The following is a 23333-nucleotide window of genomic DNA, read 5'->3' on the forward strand; positions in this document are numbered from 1 at the left end:
CATTTCCAAGAATTTCGATAATTCCAAGAATTTGACGTCATTTCCAAGAACTGCTGAAATTCTCGGAAGAGTTTCTCGATCGACCTCCTATCATATTATGTTCTCCTATTACAAAATCGAATTTTTGGCCGAAAATTATTTTCATTTAAGAATATCGACGCTAATCATTTTTGTTAAATATCTCGTTTGTTTTTCATGATATCAAAAAATGTTTCGAATAAAAGTTGAATGGTTTCAAAAGGGCTATACTCCACTCCTTTCAATTTTTTTATAAGTAACTTTGTAAAAAACTTGTTAAATTCAATATTATTTTTTCACATGGAATCATGTATTTTTTAATGCAGTAATCGATGCAGCTTGGTATTCTCTATAAAAAAGTATTGAGGCATTTATAGCAAAAAACCATTAGTTTAGCAGATATTTAATTATATTGAGTTATCTCATAAACTAATAATTTTGAGACATTTATGGTCCAATACTTTTCTATAGAGAATACAGAGTTGCATTTATTAATGTATTAAAAAATATAGGCTTCCATACAAAAAAACCAAATTGATCCTAATAACTTCTTTATATTTCTTCCTACGAAAAAATTAATGACATGATAATATACTCCGTTTGAAACCATTCAATTTTGTATTTGAAACTTTTTTAATATCTTTGTAAATAAAAAAAATATTCGATATAATAGAGGTAAGTATGCTAAAAGGTAAGTATTTAGACTTAAGAAAACTGTTGAAAAAACGATTAAAAACATAAAACAATGGAAACTAAGAAGGTAAGTAGAAGGTAAGTATACAAGGTAAGTAAAACATGTAAAATATTCCAGATAAAAGGATTTTTAAAATTATATTTCTTCAAATAGAACATCAAAAGCTGGCTTTGATTCCAAGAACTTCGAAAATTCCGAGAATTTGACGTCACTTCCAAGAACTATCGAAATTCTAAGAAAAATTTTTCGATCGACCTCCTGTCATATTATGTTCTCCTAATACAAAATCGCAAAATTGGCGAAAAATTTTTTTCATTTGACAAATTCGATGATTCCAGGAATTTGACGTCATTTCCAAGAATTTCGAAAATTCCAAGAATTCGATGTCATTTCCAAGAATTGCCGAAATTCTGAGAAAAATTTTTCGATCGACCTCCTGTCAACTTATGTTCTCCTAATACAAAATCGCAAAATTGGCCAAAAATTTTTTTCATTCGATAAATTCGATGATTCCAGGAATCTGACGTCATTTCCAAGAATTTCGATAATTCCAAGAATTTGACGTCATTTCCAAGAACTGCCGAAATTCTAAGAAAAATTTTTCGATCGACCTCCTGTCAACTTATGTTCTCCTAATACAATGTCGAATTTTTGACCAAAAATTATTTTCATTTAAGAATTTCGACATCAATCATTTTTGTTAAACATCTCGTTTGTTTTTCGTGATATCAAAAAATGTTTCGGATGAAAGTTGAATGGTTTCAAAAGGGCTATATCTTACTGCTTTCAATTTTTTTGTAAGTAATATTGTAAAAAACTTGTTAAACTCAAATTCATTTTTTTAAATGGAATCATGTATTTTTTAATGCAGTTATCGATGCAGTTTGATATTCCCTATAAAAAAGTATTGAGGCACTTATAGCAAAAAACCATTAGATTAGCAGATATTTAATTATAATGAATTATCTCATGAAATAATAATTTTAAGACATTTATGGTCCAATACTTTTCTATAGAGAATACAGAGTTGCATCTACTAATGTATTAAAAAACATGGGGTTACATACAAAAAAAAAAATTGATCCTAATAACTTCTTTATATTTTTTCCTACGAAAAAATTAATGACATGATAATATAGTCCGTTTGAAACCATTCAATTTTGTATTTGAAACTTTTTTAATATCTTTGTAAATAAAAAAAATATTCGATATAATAGAGGTAAGTATGTTAGAAGGTAAGTATGTACATTTAGACTTAAGAAAACTGTTGAAAAAACGATTAAAAACATAAAAAAATGGAAACTAAGAAGGTAAGTAGAAGGTAAGTATACAAGGTAAGTAAAACATGTAAAATATTCCAGATAAAAGGATCCCTAAAAATTATATTTCCTCGAATAGAGCATCAAAGGCGAGTTATGATTCCAAGAATTTCGAAAATTCCAAGAATTTGACGTCACTTCCAAGAACTGGCGAAATTCTAAGAAAAATTTTTCGAGCGACCTCCTATCATCTTATGTTCTCCTAATACAAAATCGCAAAATTAGCCGAAAGTTTATTTCTTCCGAGAATTTCGATAGTTCCAGGAATTTGACGTCATTTCCAAGAATTTCGATAATTCCAAGAATTTGACGTCATTTCCAAGAACTGCCGAAATTCTGAGAAAAATTTTTCGATCGACCTCCTGTCAACTTATGTTCTCCTAATACAAAATCGCAAAATTGGCCAAAAATTTTTTTCATTCGACAAATTCGATAATTCTTGGAATTTGACGTCACTTCCAAGAATTTTGAAAATTCCAAGAATTTGACGTCATTTCCAAGAATTTCGATAATTCCAGGAATTTGACGTCATTTCCAAGAATTTCGATAATTCCAAGAATTTGACGTCATTTCCAAGAACTGCCGAAATTCTCGGAAGAGTTTCTCGATCGACCTCCTATCATATTATGTTCTCCTATTACAAAATCGAATTTTTGGCCGAAAATTATTTTCATTTAAGAATTTCGACATCAATCATTTTCGTTAAATATCTCGTTTGCTTTTCATGATATCAAAAAATGTTTCGAATAAAAGTTGAATGGTTTCAAAAGGGCTATACTCCACTCCTTTCAATTTTTTTATAAGTAACTTTGTAAAAAACTTGTTAAACTCAATTTTATTTTTTCACATGGAATCATGTATTTTTTAATGCAGTAATCGATGCAGGTTGGTATTCTCTATAAAAAAGTATTGAGGCACTTATAACAAAAAACCATTAGTTTAGCAGATATTTAATTATATTGAGTTATCTCATAAACTAATAATTTTGAGACATTTATGGTCCAATACTTTTCTATAGAGAATACAGAGTTGCATCTACTAATGTATTAAAAAACATGGGGTTACATACAAAAAAACAAATTGATCCTAATAACTTCTTTATATTTTTTCCTACGAAAAAATTAATGACATGATAATATAGTCCGTTTGAAACCATTCAATTTTGTATTTGAAACTTTTTTAATATCTTTGTAAATAAAAAAAATATTCGATATAATAGAGGTAAGTATGCTAGAAGGTAAGTATGTACATTTAGACTTAAGAAAACTGTTGAAAAAACGATTAAAAACATAAAAAAATAGCAACTAAGAAGGTAAGTAGAAGGTAAGTATACAAGGTAAGTAAAACATGTAAAATATTCCGGATAAAAGGATCCCTAAAAATTATATTTCCTCGAATAGAGCATCAAAGGCGAGTTATGATTCCAATAATTTCGAAAATTCCAAGAATTTGACGTCACTTCCAAGAACTGCCGAAATTCTGAGAAAAATTTTTCGAGCGACCTCCTGTCAACTTATGTTCTCCTAATACAAACTCGCAAAATTGGCCAAAAGTTTATTTCGTCCGAGAATTTCGATGGTTCCAGGAATTTGACGTCATTTCCAAGAATTTCGATAATTCCAAGAATTTGACGTCATTTCCAAGAACTGCCGAAATTCTCGGAAGAGTTTCTCGATCGACCTCCTATCATATTATGTTCTCCTATTACAAAATCGAATTTTTGGCCGAAAATTATTTTCATTTAAGAATTTCGACGCTAATCATTTTTGTTAAATATCTCGTTTGTTTTTCATGATATCAAAAAATGTTTCGAATAAAAGTTGAATGGTTTCAAAAGGGCTATATCTCACTGCTTTCAATTTTTTTGTAAGTAACTTTGTAAAAAACTTGTTAAACTCAATATTATTTTTTCAAATGGAATCACGTATTTTTTAATGCAGTAATCGATGCAGCTTGGTATTCTCTATAAAAAAGTATTGAGGCACTTATAGCAAAAAACCATTAGTTTAGCAGATATTTAATTATATTGAATTATCTCATAAACTTATAATTTTTAGACATTTATTGTCCAATACTTTTCTATAGAGAATACATAGTTGCATCTATTGAAGTATTAAAAAACATGGGGTTCCATAAAAAAAAACTAAATTGATCCTAATAACTTCTTTATGCTTCTTCCTATAAAAAAATTAATGACATGATAATATACTCCGTTTGAAACCATTCAATTTTGTATTTGAAACTTTTTTAATATCTTTGAAAATAAAAAAAATATTCGATATAATAGAGGTAAGTATGTTAGAAAGTAAGTAGGTACATTTAGACTTAAGAAAACTGTTGAAAAAACGAATAAAAACATAAAAAAATGGAAACTAAGAAGGTAAGTAGAAGGTAAGTATACAAGGTAAGTAAAACATGTAAAATATTCCAGATAAAAGGATCCTTAAAATTATATTTCTTCGAATAGAGCATCAAAGGCGAGTTACGATTCCAAGAACTTTGAAAATTCCGAGAATTTGACGTCACTTCCAAGAACTGCCGAAATTCTAAGAAAAATTTTTCGAGCGACCTCCTATCATCTTATGTTCTCCTAATACAAAATCGCAAAATTAGCCGAAAGTTTATTTCGTCCGAGAATTTCGATGGTTCCAGGAATTTGACGTCATTTCCAAGAATTTCGAAAATTCCAAGAATTCGACGTCATTTCCAAGAACTGGCGAAATTCTGAGAAAAATTTCTCGATCGACCTCCTGTCATATTATGTTCTCCTAATACAAAATCGCAAAATTGGCCAAAAATTTTTTTCATTTGACAAATTCAATGATTCCAGGAATTTGACGTCACTTCCAAGAATTTCGAAAATTCCAAGAACCTGACGTCATTTCCAAGAATTTCGATAATTCCAGGAATTTGACGTCATTTCCAAGAATTTCGAAAATTCCAAGAATTCGACGTCATTTCCAAGAACTGCCGAAATTCTGAGAAAAATATTTCGATCGACCTCTTATCAAGTTATGTTCTCCTAATACAATGTCGAATTTTTGACCGAAAATTATTTTCATTTAAGAATTTCGACAGCAATCATTTTTGTTTAATATCTCGTTTGTTTTTCACGATATCAAAAAATGTTTCGGATGAAAGTTGAATGGTTTCAAAAGGGCTATATCTTAGTGCTTTCAATTTTTTTGTAAGTAACTTTGTAAAAAACTTGTTGAACTCAATTTCATTTTTTCAAACGGAATCATGTATTTTTTAATACAGTAATCGATGCAGCTTGGCATTCTCTATAAAAAAGTATTAAGGCACTTATAGCAAAAAACCATTAGTTTAGCAGATATTTAATTATATTGAATTATCTCCTGAACTAATAATTTTTAGACTTTTATGGTCTAATACTTTTTCTTATAAGGAACACGAAATTGCATCAATTAATATATAAGAACATGATTCCCTTAAAATCATACAACTTTCATTTGAAATATTTTTAGTTATGAACGCGAAAAATTTGTCGAAAAATTGTATGTCTAATAATTTTTGCTTTTTTATTAGGATAACATAACTTAAAAGGAAGTGGCACGTGAAATTTGTCAAAAAATCTAATAAATTTTTGTCGAAGTTTCATCTTTTCATTAGGAGAAGATATAATTTAAAAAGAAATGATATAAAAAATTATACTTACCTATACGTACCTGTAATACTTACCTTTTGCAACTGCGATTTTACAATAGTATTGTTCTTTTCTTTTTTGTTTTTTTTTTTTTTTTTTTTTTCAGTTTCCTTACATCTAATAATACTTACCTTTGTACATACTTACCAAAAGAAATAGGACATAAGAATCTAGAAATATATTTAAAAAATTATGCACAAAGATATAAATAAGTCATATATAAAAACTTATAAATTATATATAAAAAAATGTATAAAATATAATTAAGATGTATAAAATGCATAATCGTATTATTAATTATCCTCCGCATCGATCTGTTGATCAGAGATCTTCCATACCGACCGTCCATCAATCGGCCAGTATATCCGAAGTTACAACCGATCATCATTTTCGCACCCGATTCAAAAGTAGGCACAAATATCAATTCCATTTGCCGTGAACATTATAAATATTCGTACATCATTCAAAATCAAATCGAAATTATTTTGCCTGGAATATGCAAACGGATTATCTCTTATCCACTCCCAATCCTTGCAAAAAAAAAAAAAAAAAATTCGCGCGATATTATCCAAACAATTCCCAACCTCGAAAAAAAAAAAAACACTCGTGTTGCACGAGTTACAAATTGGCAATGGCAGAAGCGTGCGAACGTTCGTCGATCGTCGTGATAAAAGGAAAAAAGAAAAAGAAAAAAAAAAAAAAAGGAATCGCGATTCGAAACGAGAGAGAATAGAATGTACGGCATTGCGGGCAGCGCGGTGGTCGTGTTGGTAATGGTAGCGAGCACGACAGTGGCTGTGGCGAGACGGGAGCGGGTGTACGGCGGGTCGAGCTGGAGTGGGAGGCGTACGGTGGGGGGCGGCAGGTTGAAGGGCTCGGGTGGGAGGTGGGGCCCTTGGGAGTTTGCTGTACATGGGAATGGGTCGGACGCGGGACGATCGCGATTAACATTCCGGCCGCTAGCTCGCTGTTCGCGCGGCGCTTTCATTAATTCCAGCGTATTGATTCCCCGGATTGATGAATGGCCGCCGATAGCGATTCCATGCGCTCCGTACTCGGCCGCCCTCTCCTCGCCTCTTGGTATAAATTCTACCTCTCGCAGGATTTTAACTCAATTCCCGCTTCAGATACTCGGCCCTTGCGTATTCCTCCCCTTCCTCCTCCGCAAAACGGTAACATCGCCCTTCCACTCTGCTTTGAACGAAAGCAGTCTTTTTACTTTTTATTTTTTATTTTCCCTTTCTCTCTCTCTCTCGCGTTCGTTCTTCCGCTTCGCTTCCCCCTTTTTCCCCGCTATCGGAGGTTCACGCCTCGTTTCCATTGGAACCACGCGACGCGTAACCCTACACCACCACTTCCGTCTGCCGCTCTTTCTTTCGTTTTTCCTTCTCCTTTTTCCTTCGTTCGATACGTTTGGATGGCTGGCCTATAAGCTCTCTCTCCTACTTTGCCGCGATTAAAGGCGATCCCGTGTTACGCCACCCGTGTAATAAACCTTGTTTGAAATGGAAAACGTCACGCCTTGGGTATTATAGGAAACGTTTTCTCGTTGCATTGTCTTCCACTTTTTTTTTTTTTTTTTTTCTTTCCTTTCTTTTTTTGCTGCTATTCTTTCGGTGGAAAGCGTTCTCGTTCGGCGTTTAATTACGTAGCGGAAATTCACGGTAACGGAAAGCCGTTTCCTGGATCGATGGAAATGCCGATCGAAGAGATAGGGAAGAAAGGGATATCATCGCGTACCCTGCGAATCTCGAGGATTTCCGTCCTGGAAATATCTGGCCTTTTACGAGAACGAGCCAGAATTTTGGACTTTGCTCGGTAGTGACGCCGATCGGGAAGGGCATAAACTAGCTGGCCGTTCAAAAGGTTCTAAGAAGTTCGTACTATTGCCGGTAGATGGCGATAGCGATAGCCAGAAAGAGTGGAAAAAACGGGGTGGAGCGTGTCTGACAGCTGGGTGGGTTCGGGTCCAAGGTGATTGAAAACAGGGTGGAGCGTCACGTGACGCCATAGTTGGATATGGAAGTGACGTCAGACAGCTATGATGGCCTCTAGTTAACAAAATGGCTTCTGCCAGAGTATTCCTTTGTCCCTGTTGTTGCTCGCCTTCAACGGCGTTGCAACGAAAAGACAAGAGTCTCGTCGAAAATTTTTTAATTAATTCATTCCCGATTAATCCATTTTAATTCATCGATACGTTAATCAATATGCATCGTCAAAATTGAACGCAAATATTTTTCTTTCTTTTTTTTTTTTTTTTTTTCCATCTTTCGTGACGAACGATCAATCGTTATCGTTCACTCTTGTCGACACATTTACACCGGGTATATATTGATCCGTTTGAATAAAACAAGCACTTGTCACGTCATCGGCAAACGTGTTCCATCTGCAAAACATTTAAATAAAATCGAATAACGTGTCTATCCATCGAGAAAATTTTATTGAAATCTCACCCGCATATAATCTTCCATTTAAATCTATTACATGAAACGAGCACGAGCTGTAATTGTAAAAAAAAAAAAAAAAAAAAAACCCATATCAATAACAAAAATATTCGCAATAATATCGATAAAAACAATATCGCACTTGTGGCATCGACAACAACAATTTATATCGATAAAAAGAGGAGAAAGAAAAGAACCGATCGTCCCATTTACTTCGAAAATAAAATTAATTAAACGTTAAATCGAGCAGTGAATAATGGAAAGGTTTCTCTTTTAGATACACAAAATTGGCCAAATCGTCGTGGAGATACTTCGTGAACAGTGGCATTATTTGACTGTTACGGGACCGTCGTTCATCTCACGACGGTAGTTGGCACGTCGTGAAAACGGTCGTAAACTAAAGAGGCTCGTCGTAAAACGCGGACCACCCCTTGAATCAGAGCAACCACCACTTCTCTTCCCTCTCTGCGTTGAACGACTCACTTTCTTCCATGCGTTGGAGAGAGAGAGAGAGAGAGAGGGAGGGAGGGAGAGGGAGGGAGAAAAAATTACGACCTTGAGAGAGCGCGTTCCAGCAATTTTACGGGATGGATGGATGGATCCTGTTCCACCCGACGGTTCGTCGTTTGCTTCCGTCGCATCGATGTGAAAAAAAGGATACGAAGTAAATGAAACTGAAAATTCTAATTGCGAATGACGAGCAATAATCGTTGAGAAATTAATTTTAATTTAGAAATCATTAGAAATTAATTTTGGTATTGGATAAAAAGCAGAAGAAAGTGAGAGATTGTATACGAAAAAGTTGAGGCGATAAATGTTCAATTGACATTGCGTGACAAAGGTTAATAGAATGTTATTAATATGCAGTTATAATATATGTGTGTGTGAAATAATATAGTTATAATTTTCATTTAATAATACCCACTATTATGCAGTGCAAATTATAGGACATGCAGTGCTTATCTCGTTTCTCGATTTCATCTTCTTTAACGAATTCTTGTTGTCGAAGAGAAAAAAAAAATCTTGGATCGAATTTTAAAATGGAGAAAAGATTCGTTTTAATGGCGGCACGACACCAGCGCCACCGTTAATTGTCTAACGTAAGTATTTGTATATATTTAGTCGCTTACTTATTTTTCTACGAACAATACGAAAGAAGAAAAAAAAACGTATTATTAGCTTTTGAATTTAGCAAGAAGTCGCGACTAGGATAAAGGCAGGAAGTATCACAGACCGAGATTAGAGGCTCGATCAAGATCAAATTCCAGGAAAGATTCCGTCGGTGTTTAGAACGCTGTGAAACGCTCGAACCGATAATATCATCTCTCTGTGCATTCCATTCTATTTACGATTCGCGTGGATCGTGGTTTCGGAGATTTATGGGTTGAATCGAGGTGGCGAAGCGTCGCGAGAAACCATGGGGATATATACCGATTAGAGCGCCACCGAGTCATAGCTATCTTGTTCCACCTAATCTGAGTTCTTAACCATTCTACTATTCAGCTCCAACCGTCTCCAACCGTCGAGAATGGACTGCACTCTAATTGTCTCCGCAACTCCCTCATCCATCTTCCCATAATTAACCACTGTTCGAACAATGGTTAGTTCAAAAAGGTGGCAGAAACAAGTTTTTCGCAAATGAAGATACAGATATATCCATTAAATTTTTGTTCATCGTTCTAGATTCATTTCAAAAATATTGAGAAATAATAACGTTAAACTAATATTATTATTGTAGTATATTCGGAATTTTTGCAACGGAATCCACAAAAAGTTAATATTTTTGCTCGAATGAGTAATAACCACGTCCGTCTATTTATTATAAAAATCGTACATCATAGAAATTATCCTAGCAGCCATCTTTAAAACATTCATAACCTATCTTCGCCCTGCCATCTACCGTATAACCTCGTCGAAAAATCGTCGGGAAGAAAAATCCTTCGACGAGAATAACGGAGAAGGAGCCAAGGGAAATCAGCGGAGGATATACCGTTACGCACGGTGGAAGGTGTCCAGCTGGCGGAAGGTCGGCCCGGCATTAAAGGGTGGCCGCGATCAAGGTTTCTCGAGCGCACCGCTGCTCCATCGGAAAGGGTACGGGTTTGCCCGCGTACACGTGTACGCGCACACATCGAGAGAACAGGCTGGTGAACGGAGAACCGACACGCCAGCGGATCAGCCAAATGCTAACATGCATATATGCGATTAGCATAATCGAGTCGGGCTGCAGGAAACCAGTTTGCAAGGCCGCTCAAAAGCCGGCCGCCCAATAGCTTATGCCGCTCTCCACGCACGTCGCATCCGTAATTCCATGTCCCCCTACCAACCGAGAGTTGCCTCGCGTCAGCTGACCGCGAGGAACGGACCCGTCTTTTGCCGACCGATTGCGAAATCCAACGGCCGATCGTGCCTCGAGAGGAATCCACTTGGAATTCGAGACGATACGAGCCGTTTCTTTGCCCGCTGATGGCGATTGTGAAAACGTTTTTAGCGTTTCTTACATTCGAGATAACGCGCACATTGGAAATACGCATTGGAAAATAGCAAGGCACGGAGAAATATCGATTTATAAGGATTTTAGAATGGATAGATATTTGTCCAAGTGTTTCGATGAACACGGATTAAAATGAATATTTCGAATGTTATGTTACGAGCGACCGTTTCATTTCGGTTAAAACGTGTGTGACTTAGTTCGTAAGTACGAGACCCTTTTTTACCGATCGAAACGAATATCGATCGACGAGGTTAAAAGAATTCGACATTTCTATTTGGAATTATTTATAAGACGATAAAAAAGTTTTCTTTTTTTTTTTTTTTTTGATAAAAAATTATGGGCGTTTCAACATTTTCAGAATGGTAGAATTTTAGAAAAATCTAATGTATATTACGTACATAATAATGTTTAATAACGTATATTTTTCAGATCAGGAATTGCGTATCGAATTACATAGAGAGAAACTAAAAAATACACCCTTCGCGATTTTTATTATCCCTTTTAAAGTCACGAAACATCGCCCGGCTGGAAAAAAGCCGAGAAGAAAAAGCGAAATATTTAATAAACAGAGATACGGAGAGGCAAGCGTTTTAGATTGGAGGATGCATCAAGAGGAAGAAGAGGGTCAAAACAAGTCGGCCATATAACGCAGATAAATCCCGCCACTGTTTCGACGATATGTATTACACCATTTCCACGTTTTCACCCTCAACACACTCTTTCTTCTTTTTTATTTTCATCCTCTGTTCGTTTACAACTTAACTTGGGTCCCGGCAACAGCTACTCTCTCTCTCTCTCTCTCTCTCTCTCTCGCTCGCTCGCTCGCTCGCTCTTTCCATTTTTACCTCGCCTCTCAATTCCGCATTCGAGATTATCAAAGCTCGTATTTTTCACAACGAGCTGTCCCGACCAAACTTGTTTTTTGTTTCGACGCTGCCATAGATCGAACCTGGCCACGTGCTCTCGATAACGCTTTTTGTCCTCGTAGATATACCCACCGTTTCAATGAAACCTTTATCGGCTGACCAACGTGCTCGATTTTTTTTTTCCTTCTCTCACTTTTGAAACCTGTTAAGGGACCTCTCTCTCTCTCTCTCTCTCGCGCGCGCGCTATTCAAATATCATTTTTCTGCTTTTCAACGGGCGGAATATATATCGTGTTCACGGATGTGATGCAATCGACAGTTGGATTTCGCGGCGTTGCGATACGATAAAAATACAGAGGAGGGAGGAGGGAGAGGAATTTCTCCGTTTCACGCGTACGACGAGCGTCCCATAAGCAGACGCGACTCGATTAAACGTTTTAATATACATCACCTCGCGTTGAAATTATTCTCAGCATAGCGATATCCTCTTTTGCTCGCTGTATAATAATGAATTATGCGTCTCCTACGAGCAATTTAATTTATTCGAGACGATATCGGACGATAAATAGGCCGGATTTTCGAACAAAAAAAAATCATCTTGATATCGGAATGATTAAATCGAAAGCCTGTCGGGCTTCTTTTATAGCGACACGATAAATATTCCTACGTTTAACGACGTGTGAATTTTTAAAAGGATTTATACGACCAAGTTTATCCTTGAATTAAGTGAGAACACGAAAAAAGGTAATAATTGCTGCTTTTAATGACAAAATTTCGAAATTTCAATCAATTGCGAAAATAACTTTTTTCCTTTTTTTTTTTTTTTAACGAGTTGGGGACGACGTTAAAAAATCTGTTTAATTCGAAGATATTTCACATTCGAATTTTTTCGAATTTCCATCGTAAACGCGTTCTTGTTCATCGAATCTCAATTATCATTTTACGATAATCTCTTTTATGTATATCTCTAATAATAAAAAAGGGGGGAAACGGGGAAATTTAAACAACTTTGAAGAATTAATTGATATATATATATAAAACCGTTGTTGTTTTTCAAAAATAAAAACAAAAGTAAAAATTTTCAAAAAATTTATCTCTCTAAATAATTGACGCGTGCCAATCGTGTGGCGATTTATTAACTCTAGATATTACTCTATAATACGCGCGCAAAAATATCGTTATTTTTAATTATTTTCGAATTCAAAAATTCACGGAACATCTATCTTCCCCGAATAATTGACACGTTCCAGTCTCTCGATCGATGCGACCAACTCTCGGTGCATCGATATATTCATTTAAACGAGCACACAGGTTGGCGTTGAAATAAGCGTGGAGGAAGGGAAAGGTGAGGGAAGAGAAATCGAGGAAAGAGAAAACGAATTTTCGAAGCAAGATTGCCCGAATTTTGCGCCCTCTCAGCGGGTTGTCCAACACCTAATTCGCTTATTCGTAGGGAAGAGACAACAATCGCTCTGCACGACTTAACTTTCACATTTTTTCCTGAAAAACTTCCTCTTTTTTCCCCACTTTTCACACCTAGAAACGAAATTTAAGACGGTTGGTCAACTCGGCAGCTTTCTCTTCTCGATCCCGATATGCCTCGTTTCCACTTCCAAGGTCAATGGCTCGTTAAACTGCTTCGCCTCAGAGATAACAGAATTGTGCTTCTCTCTCTCTCTCTCGCTTCTAACCGTGAGAGAGATCGTCGATCGAGATAACTTTGAATTTGTCACGTACACGCACTAGCGTAATTGAGACTAACGCGAGATCGTTAGATCGAAACACCGATATCCTTTCTTTCTTTTTCCTCTTCTAATTTTTACGAAATTAAGTTCGAAACTACAGAATTACTACATCGGGATAATAATCTCTTATTTTCGCGACTAGGAATGGAACAACACTCGAGATCCGAATCAAGCGTGTGAATTCGAAAGTAGGTGTCTATCTTACCGACGAATCGCCAAAAGCGAATATTAGGAGGCGCGCTGCTCGCTCGTCACTCCTTCATCGCGATAACCTTGTTTTCTTTACACGAAGGAGGGATCAAGGAGAAGAAGGATATAAAAAAAAAAAAAATTCGAACGGCACGCGTGAAATTCAACCACGATACGATCTCAGGCGACGACATTGCGCGTGTACGAGACACCTGAGAATTTTTATTTTCACTTTGAGGTTCACTAGAGTCACCGGCCGAGGAGCAAGCCGTATCTAGATTCCACTTTGTTAATAACCGAGGAGGGCACACTCGTATCTCGCGGTCCATCGAGTGGCGGCGCGACCTGTCCTCCTCGAGCGAGTTTAAAAATCGTCGACGAGAAGCGAGGAAAGAAATTAAGGTAATCTTGTTTCGCCCTGAGCGAACAAAGTCGGCGGGAATAAACGAGGAATAAATAATGAAAAGAGGAGTGGAACCCAGTTTCAAAATTTCGTGGGACAAACGCGATACGATCGTTCGTACGAAATTTCGTTTTATCGATGTATTTTATAATTTCCAGGAATTTAGAATTTCTTTTTCTCAACAACAACGAACACGTTTCAACGAGGAAGAAAATAATTATGCTAGAATTTTGCTAGAAAATCCGTGAAATCTTCTCTCTCGATTATCTTTCGCTGTGAGGCAACCCGTTATTTAAAACGTCTAATTGGAATTCATGAAGCAAGGTACATAGTTGTATCAGGGGACGAAAGGGTGGAACGATAATTCATAATTTATGGACGTGCGGTTGACCGATGGGACAGGACCGAAATATCGTGTGTATATATCGTTTTCGTCACGCTTGACCTTAAGGTTTATTCATCCTAACTGCCGACACTCGACCCCTTCATTAGAGCAAACACCTTTCTTCTTCTGGAAAGAGCAATTATCTCCAACACCTGGAGCATCATCCACGCACGCCGATTTCACTTTTCCACGAACCGCCGTCCATCCACCCCGCGCATTTGCAATGCAAATTTCGACATTTTTCTTTTTTTTTTATGAAAAAAAAATAACGCACGACACGAAGTTATTAAAATATTCGAAATATATATATATATATATTATAATATATATTAATCCTTAATATACCATCAATTATTTCAAGACGTAGTTTCTTATCGTTCAATTTATTATTATACGATAAAAATAAATTCTTTTACACCAGGAATAGCGATTGTTATTTCAACTCGAATCGATAATAATATAGATAAATTTGATGAATCAATTCCAACCCACGCGGGGAGAGAATTTTGGAATTTTCGAATGCAGAGTAACGAAATAGAAGAAAACAATTTTCCATAATTTTCCACTCTCATCCAGGAGGAGTGCGATTTTGCTTCCAATCCCATTTCAATTCGCGCGCAACATGCGATGACAATTATTCGCAGAGAGAGAGAGAGAGGGAGGGAGAATCGAGAGGGAAACAAGACGAATGCAAATTTCGCAGATTGGTTTCGAAAGCCAATGGCGGGCCGAGATGATATCGCGGCGCGATAATCGTGGAAATGCGCCGAGCTAACGTTTAACTCTTACGTGCAATGTGTATGCGTGGATACAGATATTATACAATTAACAGAGATAATTAATTAGCGAATGGAATTATCTTGGATCGCGGTGTGTAACATTGAAACCATCCGGAAGGAAGCTCGGATTCACTCACTTTTTAATAACCTTTCCTTTTCTTTTTTTCGTAATTATTAACGCTAAACCTAGCAGAACGGTCAAACTGGTCGTGTTTTCTTTTTTCTTCTTTCCAAGAGATACTTTGTAGGAACAAATACAATACACCAATACAATTTCACCCGTCTGCCCCCACTATTTTTGGCGAAAAGTTATTCGCAAAAAAAAAAAAAAAAAAAAACGAAGATTCAACAAAGAACGGAGCTAATAACAAATTATTAGAGATAATAATATCAAGAATAATAATATTAATAGAGATAAATAATAACGAAAAACGTTCGAGGGGTGGTTAATTGTATCGAAGGAATTTTCGCCCCGCACGGGAGAAGCTGTCCGTGCAACCTCGAAGGAGACATACGGTGAGCGAAACTCTCGAGAGCCGCCGGGGGTGGGTTGGAGAGGCCCGCTCGCAACCGGCCGAGCGAGGAGGCCCCGCTTGATTTATAGGGTGGCGTCAAAACTTTCCACTCTCCGCGTGTCTCGCCTCTTATAGGCAACCCCCTCCCTCCCAAGCATAAAGCCTCCACCTCTCACCCTGCACCCTTTCCTTCCATCCGAATCTTCGGGCGTTGCCGATTTCTTATTTCGGATGGATAATAAAAATTATCATCGCGGATATTAACTACCACTCTCTCTCTCTCTCTCTCTCTCTTCCTTTCCATCTCTCTAAAAAAAAAAAAAGAGGGAGAAAAGAGGATCGAGAAAGCACGGTTGGAACACCGGTGGAAGCGAAGGAAAAGGAAGAAGAGGGAGGTCGATCTCTCCGAGGGGTTGGTATTGGATGCTGCGAGGCACGCGGAAGGGAAGAGGGGAGGGTGGTTTGACAAGTTGACAAGAGCACAAAGAGACGTGGGGAGGGGCGGTTTGGAGGCGTCGCGATGCTCAGCGTCGGACGATGGAGGGTTGTTGCCGGATAGGGTAGGTAGAGGGATGAAAGAGACCCCTCCGGCGGATCCGCGACGACGAACAAAGGCCAGCGCCTCTGCCTTCTCCCCCTGCTCCTCTTTGGAAACGAGATCACCACCCATACCACCACGCCGCAGACTCTCTATCGTGAACGTTTTTGCGCGCGCGCGCGCGGTGTGTGTGTGTGTGTGCGAGCGCAAGGCTAGGTATATAGGCTAGGATTTTGGGTGCGGTTATTACACAGGGGCGAGAGTTTGAGTCGAGTTTGTTAGAGGCGAGAGATAGGCAGGAGAGAGGGAGGAGGGCCCTAATATCGAAAGTTGCTCTGGCTGGGGTCAGAGACCGTGTTTAATTAAATCGGAAGGCCGTGAGAGATAACCCGGGGGCCGTCCCTTGTAGACGACCGTCTGGAAAATAGGGGAGGGGGGAGAGGAGAGACTGTGACGCGGGCGAAACGTGGAAATTTTGCCGATAAACGTTCGATCAAGTAAGCGAGCGACAGATACGAACTGTCCTTTCAAAACTCTAATAACAGTATAACGTATTTAGAAAAATATTCCTTTCGACAGAATTTTACTTATATACAGCTCGTAGCTCGTGCATAATATCACACATATTTAAAAAATGAACCATTCCGTGCATCGAGCGAACGTTCGAGTTAACGTAAGCAAGCGATAGATACGAACGCTCGACCTTCCTTTCAAAAACTCTTGAAAACATCGTCGTGTTATATGTTATATTATCGATCGAAACTTTAATATCGGTATTCACAAACGACATTACGGTTTAACGTATTTAGAAAAACATTCCTTTCGACAGAATTTTACTTACATATTACATACTCGTAGCTCGTGTATAATATCGAATTACATTTCCACACCTATTTAAAAAAAGAACCATTCCGTGCATCGAGCGAACGTTCAAGTTAACGTAAGCAAGCGATAGAGACGAACTGTCCTTTCAAAACTCTAATATCAGTAGTCACAAACGATATTACGGTTTAACGTATTTAGAAAAACAATCCGTTTCCATTTTCGACAGAATTTTACTTATATACACTCGTATAGCTCGTATATAATATCGAATTACATTACCTATTTAAAAAAAGAACCATTCCGTGAATCGAGCGAACGTTCAAGCGATACGAACGCTCGACCGTCCTTTCAAAACTCTTGAAAACATCGTCGTGTTATATATTATTATATTACGATATTACGGTTCAACGTGTTTAGACAAATATTCCTTTCGACAGAATTTTACTACTTATACATTCGTAGCTCGTATATATATATATATAATATCGAATTACATTTCCACACGTATTTAAAAAAAGGAACCATTCCGTGCATGGAACGAACGAAATCCGGGGAACCACCGATGACATCGTGAAAGGCGGCATAAACGACGAATAGACGGATAGGGTAGGATAGGAGGGGAGGTGTACGTAGCAGCCAATAGAGCGCGCGGTCGATCATTCGAGATCCGACGGTTTCTCCTCTCGAAGCGACGTCTCTAATGATGCTTGCGGCGCTCGTCTCCCGCGATAAATCATGCTAGCAGCTCGTAAAACCGTGAGGAGGGCCCCACGGATGCGCGTGTTGTATCGATGCGTGTACACGCGAGCGCATAGGGGGACGACACAGTGCACGCACCGTGCTTAAAGTCCGCCGGTATGAATGGAACGCTTTTGCGGAGTGCGCGCCTTATGTATACGCTGGTTAGCTGAAATATTTATTGCCTTTTCGAACGCTCGGTATCGGCGTTGCCATTGTGGAAAATCGACTTGTTCACGGCCACGGTTTTTTTTTTTTCTCTCTCCCTTCCTTTCTCCTTTCTTTTTCCATTTTTGGTGGATATACAATTGCTTGCAATTGTCGCTCTGTCCAAGGTTTTCGATGCAGCATTTTTTTTTTTTTGGATTGTTTCGATTTTATTTTTAGGACTCGTTCTTTTTTTTTTCTTCAATTTCGTCGTGTTAGTTCGATTAATCGTCCATGCGTGGAGCGTGCGATCGATGGATTTGGGGATCAGGGGTCGAAGGTTTTCCAAGTATATTTCATATTTTTTTTTTTTTTTAGAAGAAAAAAAATGTAATATTAGTTCTTGTTTATTCCATATCTGAGAAAGATAAAATAAAATTGGCGGAGCAAAGGGATCGCATCTTGCGCCGATTACTTTACCAAGAAAAGGAAGCTACTCTACTGCATCGTTGTTCGTCGATTCCTTTTGCTGTGAATCTCTTGCGAAAATTTGGAAAATTCGTGGAAAATTTCGACGATGAAATGATTGTTTCGAAACCAAGAAAAAATCGATACGTGGAAATTCTTTTTTTTTTTTTTCCCTCCCATTTGATTGAAAGACAAAATGGAAAACACATATACGAATCGAAAGAATGATTTATACCGTAATTGTATCGCATGAATATTTAAATTGCAAAGATATCTATCTTTCGGATTATTATTTTTTTTGCACGATTAGTTAGATAATTTGAAAAGAAGAAGAATGATCGACATTTAACGAGATACATTTAAATTAATGGCACGAGAAACGAGCGCGAATATTTTTAAATGGATAATGAATAACGGTTATAAAAAAAAAAAAAAGAGCAATTTACATCGCATGAAAACCTGAAGCACAATTTCCTGAAGCGAAGATATCTTCGTATCTTCATTGTGAAAATAATAATCCCACCGATTCGTTAATTACCATATTGCTTTGTTTACCTTTCTGTTGCATTAATCACAGACCGTAATTGTTCAATTACGAACGAGCGAAGAGAACGATAGTAAACTCGGGCAATTAGATATTATTTTAGATAAAAAGAATTTATTAAACAATTAAACAGTGCCTCAACTTCGAAATGTGTGTACCGTGTGCAGAAAACGAAATTTGCAAGTAATGACGACATTATTGTAATGCTTTTCGAAATTTTGGAACTTTATGGCTTTATTACGACGAAGAAGAATGGAAGAAAAAACGAGGGTTCCGTGTTAATAACCTTTAATTTATTATCCATTCAAGACCCACGGCTGCACCCTCAACCCCCTCGTTGTAAGCTCCTCTAAGCCACTAGACACCCTAACCCTTGCGTGGATCCACTAAATCAGAAGCGCAGCGAAGCGTCTTCAGCGAATTTCGGGTTTTGCCCTAAGTTGCAGGCCAAGGGCGCAAAGTTCAAAGTTCTGGTCGAGTTTGAGGCGTGTGCGAATGTGGCAACTCGCGAAAGATCAACAGCAACGCGTCTTCTTGGCTACGATAGCTCCCTCCATCACCGATTTCCATACTTCTCCATACTTTTCATTCAAATTTTCGATCGTGGGAACGAAGAAATTTTGCAAATTGGACGTTTAATTAATTATCGTACATTTAAAATGTTGGAAGGAAAGGAATTCGAATGCTTGGAATGATAAAAGGGTAGGAAATTTCGATCGTGGGAATGGAGAAAGAAATTTTGCAATTTTGTTTAAATTATCGTGTAATTTAAAGTGTATTTAAAATATTGGAATGATAAAAGGTAGGAAATTTCGATCGTGGGAATGGAGAAAGAAATTTTGCAATTTTGTTTAAATTATCGTGTAATTTAAAACGTGTATTTAAAATATTGGAAAGAAAGGATAAGAGGGGTGGTGATTTTGAATAGGAATATTTGAATGCATGTATAAAAATGTGTGGTGGAGAAGGATGAGATCGTGGAAGAACGGTGGTTCGTCACGAGAGGATAATGAATACGAAAAAAAAACATTACGGCACGCGCGTGTATACACAACAAACTGGCGAGGACTCGATGGGATTATTTACGACTATAGAACGAGAAACGTGTTTCTTCTCCCCCATTGACATTAAAATTCTTATCCGTTCGCAACGTTGCAGGCAATTCCTCTCGACGAATCCTCCCGACTAAAATTATTTATAACCCATTACCGATCGTATCAAATTAAACGAGTTATTGAATCAAACGTTCGTCCACGCATTTTAATTCTAGAGACAACGATTAACCAAAAAATGAAGTTTCTTTTCCCCTCCTGCCTTTCGATTAATTCCATCAATTTCGAATAAGAAGAATAATTGCTAAACTGCTAAATCGTAATTTTTCCATAACCTGTTGCCATCCCATCTTCCCTTTCCTTCTCCGCGAATCCATCCACGTTTGAGCGCACCAACATGAAAAAAGAAAGGGAAAAAAAAAAATATATATATATCTTGCGTGACGGTATTTTATCGATCACATATTTCCTTACGAACTTGAAATTTTATTTCTCCATTCATCGCGATGCAAGATAAAAGCAAGGTAAAACGCGGAAGCGAAATCGCGTAGCAGAACCCGTTAATCGCGGTGTAAACTCGTTTCTTAACACGCCGACGCCCGATTATCCTTCGAGAGCTCTAATCCCGGGTGACCCTCGTCAATTCGAGGGGTTCGGAGTTCATTAAATATTTATAGGGACTTGATACCATATCGAAACGGTCCAACACAATGTGTACCGATTACGACAGCCATTAATGGGAAGAAGAGGAATTTTTGAATTTCCCGCGCTGTCCGGCTGATTCCATCCAATTCTTTCTAATATCGATGGATATATATATATATATATATATATGTATGTATGTATGACACGGATATCGATTAATTGCAACGAATTTATATTTCGTTCGAAAGAAAATTTTGGTCCAACATCTTTTTTTCTAACGTTGGTACGCGTGGATGTAACGTACGTGCCAATTTTCGGCCATATTGGATGCCATCGACGAGCAAGCAAGTAAAATAAATTCAAATTGAATTCATGTTCGTTTGTTTTTAAATAGAAGAAATTGTTTTAAAAGAAGGAGGAAAAAATTGCAAAAAACTCTTCCAAATACTTGGATCATCGACATCTTTATACCCTCTTTTCCGATATACGCCGATAAAATCTGTCGATACGCTGCCTCCTCGAGAGGATGAGATTCGTGGTTTTTTCCACCATTTTCTTTGTTCCGGGATGGACGTGGTCGCGTGCTACCGGTCAGGATTAAAAATAACCTCAGGTCTCGGCCCGACGATTATGCAACACGGCTTCTTCCCGTTATCTGTTGCTCAGGTAATAAAGTCGGCTCGAAACGAGTCCTCCAACGCGGCGGCGGCGGCCACGTGGCCGCCGGCGAACCGTTTGACCTGCATTTCTGATTTTAATCCGAGATAATGCGGGGGTGTCGTGCCCACCGACACATTTGTCTTCGCGTTTTACGCTAGAAGAGGCCAGGGAGGAGCATTCCGCGCGAAACTCGCGTTTCAACTGACAAAGAGTCGAGGAATAATTGTTTTTCGGACGAGCGTGATCGTGAATCGTGTGGAATTTTCGAGATTTCTCGTGTCCGGATTAATTTGGACAATTCATCTTTGACGGGGAAGAATTTTTCCAATTCACTCATTGACGAAATGAAATTTTCGTTACATATTTAAGATATCGTAATTTATGAATTAATAATGAAAAATTATTGAGAAAAGCACAGAAGAAGATTTTTCCTATGTAATTTCTATGAACAAGAATGTAAATATAAAATCATACATATTTAATATATTTCCTACTTTGATCTTATCCGACTTTAATTAGCTTTATTAATTTATATGAAATGTCAAATCAGAAATGTAAATGAACTTTTAAAAATAGTGTTGTCAGATCAAAGATGATCTCGTAATGTAAAAGATAAATGCATGGACCGTCTAATTTAATTTTTCCAAAGTAGAACACACTTTGGTTTGTATATCTTTCACGCTTCGCGGAACTTTCTTCCTTTTTCCTTGCTCGAAATAAATAAAATCAAATCAATTAATTAAATCGTCTCCATATAATCATTTAGCGTCATCAAATGATGATGACCTTGGCGAAGCGCCTCCCGCGCGAACGATCGTCCGAGGACAATGAAACACGATTTTCTTAACGATGGTTATCAATCGATTAACGCGAAACGCTCATCTAGATAGCGTTCGTCAATGCAAATTATAAAGCCAGACGTGTGAACTTACGAGTAAACAGAGAAGGGAAAAAGAGGAAGAGAGATATAACGCGGCGCGACGTCAACTGCGAAAACCGACGATGATGCAGGCTGTGCAAATACAATTGCTAATTACGTATACACACAACTGTCTATCGATATGTAAAGATATAGACGAAACACGCCGCGCTTTCTCTAACTAGAACGCGTGCCACCGTTTCTGTGAGAGCGGAACAATTCCGCGTCCAATCGCGATAATTGCTCTTTGAAATTAGCAGATATATCCGAGGAATGGCTCCGATACGTCTCAGTGGTTCAGACTTATGTATTTGGAGAGAGAGAGAGAGAGAGAGAGAGAGAGAGAGAGAGAGAGAGAGAGAGAGAGAGAGAGAGAGAGAGAGAGATAAACATTTGCGATAGAAATTGTGTAAAAAGGATAGTTGATCGTACATACGTTCTCCCCACTATTAAGAAAAACCTATTAAACTCAGTGAAGCGAATAATTTCGCAACGAAAGAATATATCATAAACTTTTTTAAATGTTCCAAGTTTCGATTCCTCTTCGTCTTTTGCTAGCTTTCGTCGTCTAAGTTCGTTGCGGTAAGGATAAAATAAAGAATTTATACCTAGCAGTTCTATATTTTTTTAGAAAAATTAAATATCGTATTGTGGATTTCGATAATTCTTACTTGAAAGAAGAATGAGGAGAATGCTTCGTTTCTTTTCTTCTCGCGATGAATTTCCGGACGAATGATGAAAAATGTCTGATGATTCGCTATCAACATCGTATATACGAAACTTATTTAAACTTATTTAAACACTGTAAGCACGATTCGACATACAACTCACTACTAGTTCGAGAATAACGGTTGGCACTCATTTTCAAACCGAGTCGGGTAACCGTCGATAAGCATAGAGAATTCGCGAAAAGCACACGAGTCACGTCAAAATTACCAGATATTCTCTGAACGAAGAAAATTCGTCTTTCGCACGTCTATCGAAGCTTTCCACGATTCGTGTCAACCGTATTTACACCATTGTTCGACACGAACGCAGAACAATTTCCACGCGTCCGTCCACCATCACTGACGCCGCGCGACTCTTCACTGACAGACACGTGGGAGCTCGGCAACGTCACGTTCGGGGATCACGTGTCCTGCGTTCACCGGCGCACGAACGTTTCGCGAGTAAATCCACGACGATCATGACCACGGCGGCTCCCTGATCCTCCACCGAACTGTCATCGAACGAGAACCGTATACGAGCGACGCAATACGAGTCCGCGCGTCCGTGTCAG

General features: G+C 37.8%; 1 protein-coding gene across 4 annotated transcripts in view; it reads right to left on the reverse strand.

Annotated features, from left to right (window-relative positions):
• The window catches only part of Antp (homeotic protein antennapedia), a 137200-nt gene that overhangs the window by 16250 nt on the left and 97617 nt on the right, over positions 1-23333 (reverse strand). Inside the window, exon 1 of one of the 4 annotated variants that reach the window (XM_086916195.1) lies at positions 22726-23078. The exons of the other annotated variants lie outside the window; for them this stretch is intronic. The gene's annotated coding sequence lies outside the window, so the exon portion shown is untranslated. Of the gene's footprint in view, positions 1-22725; positions 23079-23333 lie in introns of those variants that run through there. 4 annotated transcript variants of the gene reach the window in all.

The sequence above is a fragment of the Apis florea genome, unplaced genomic scaffold, assembly GCF_048593485.1.
Source record: "Apis florea isolate Af1SG1 unplaced genomic scaffold, ASM4859348v1 contig_37_pilon, whole genome shotgun sequence".
Taxonomy (NCBI): domain Eukaryota; kingdom Metazoa; phylum Arthropoda; class Insecta; order Hymenoptera; family Apidae; genus Apis; species Apis florea.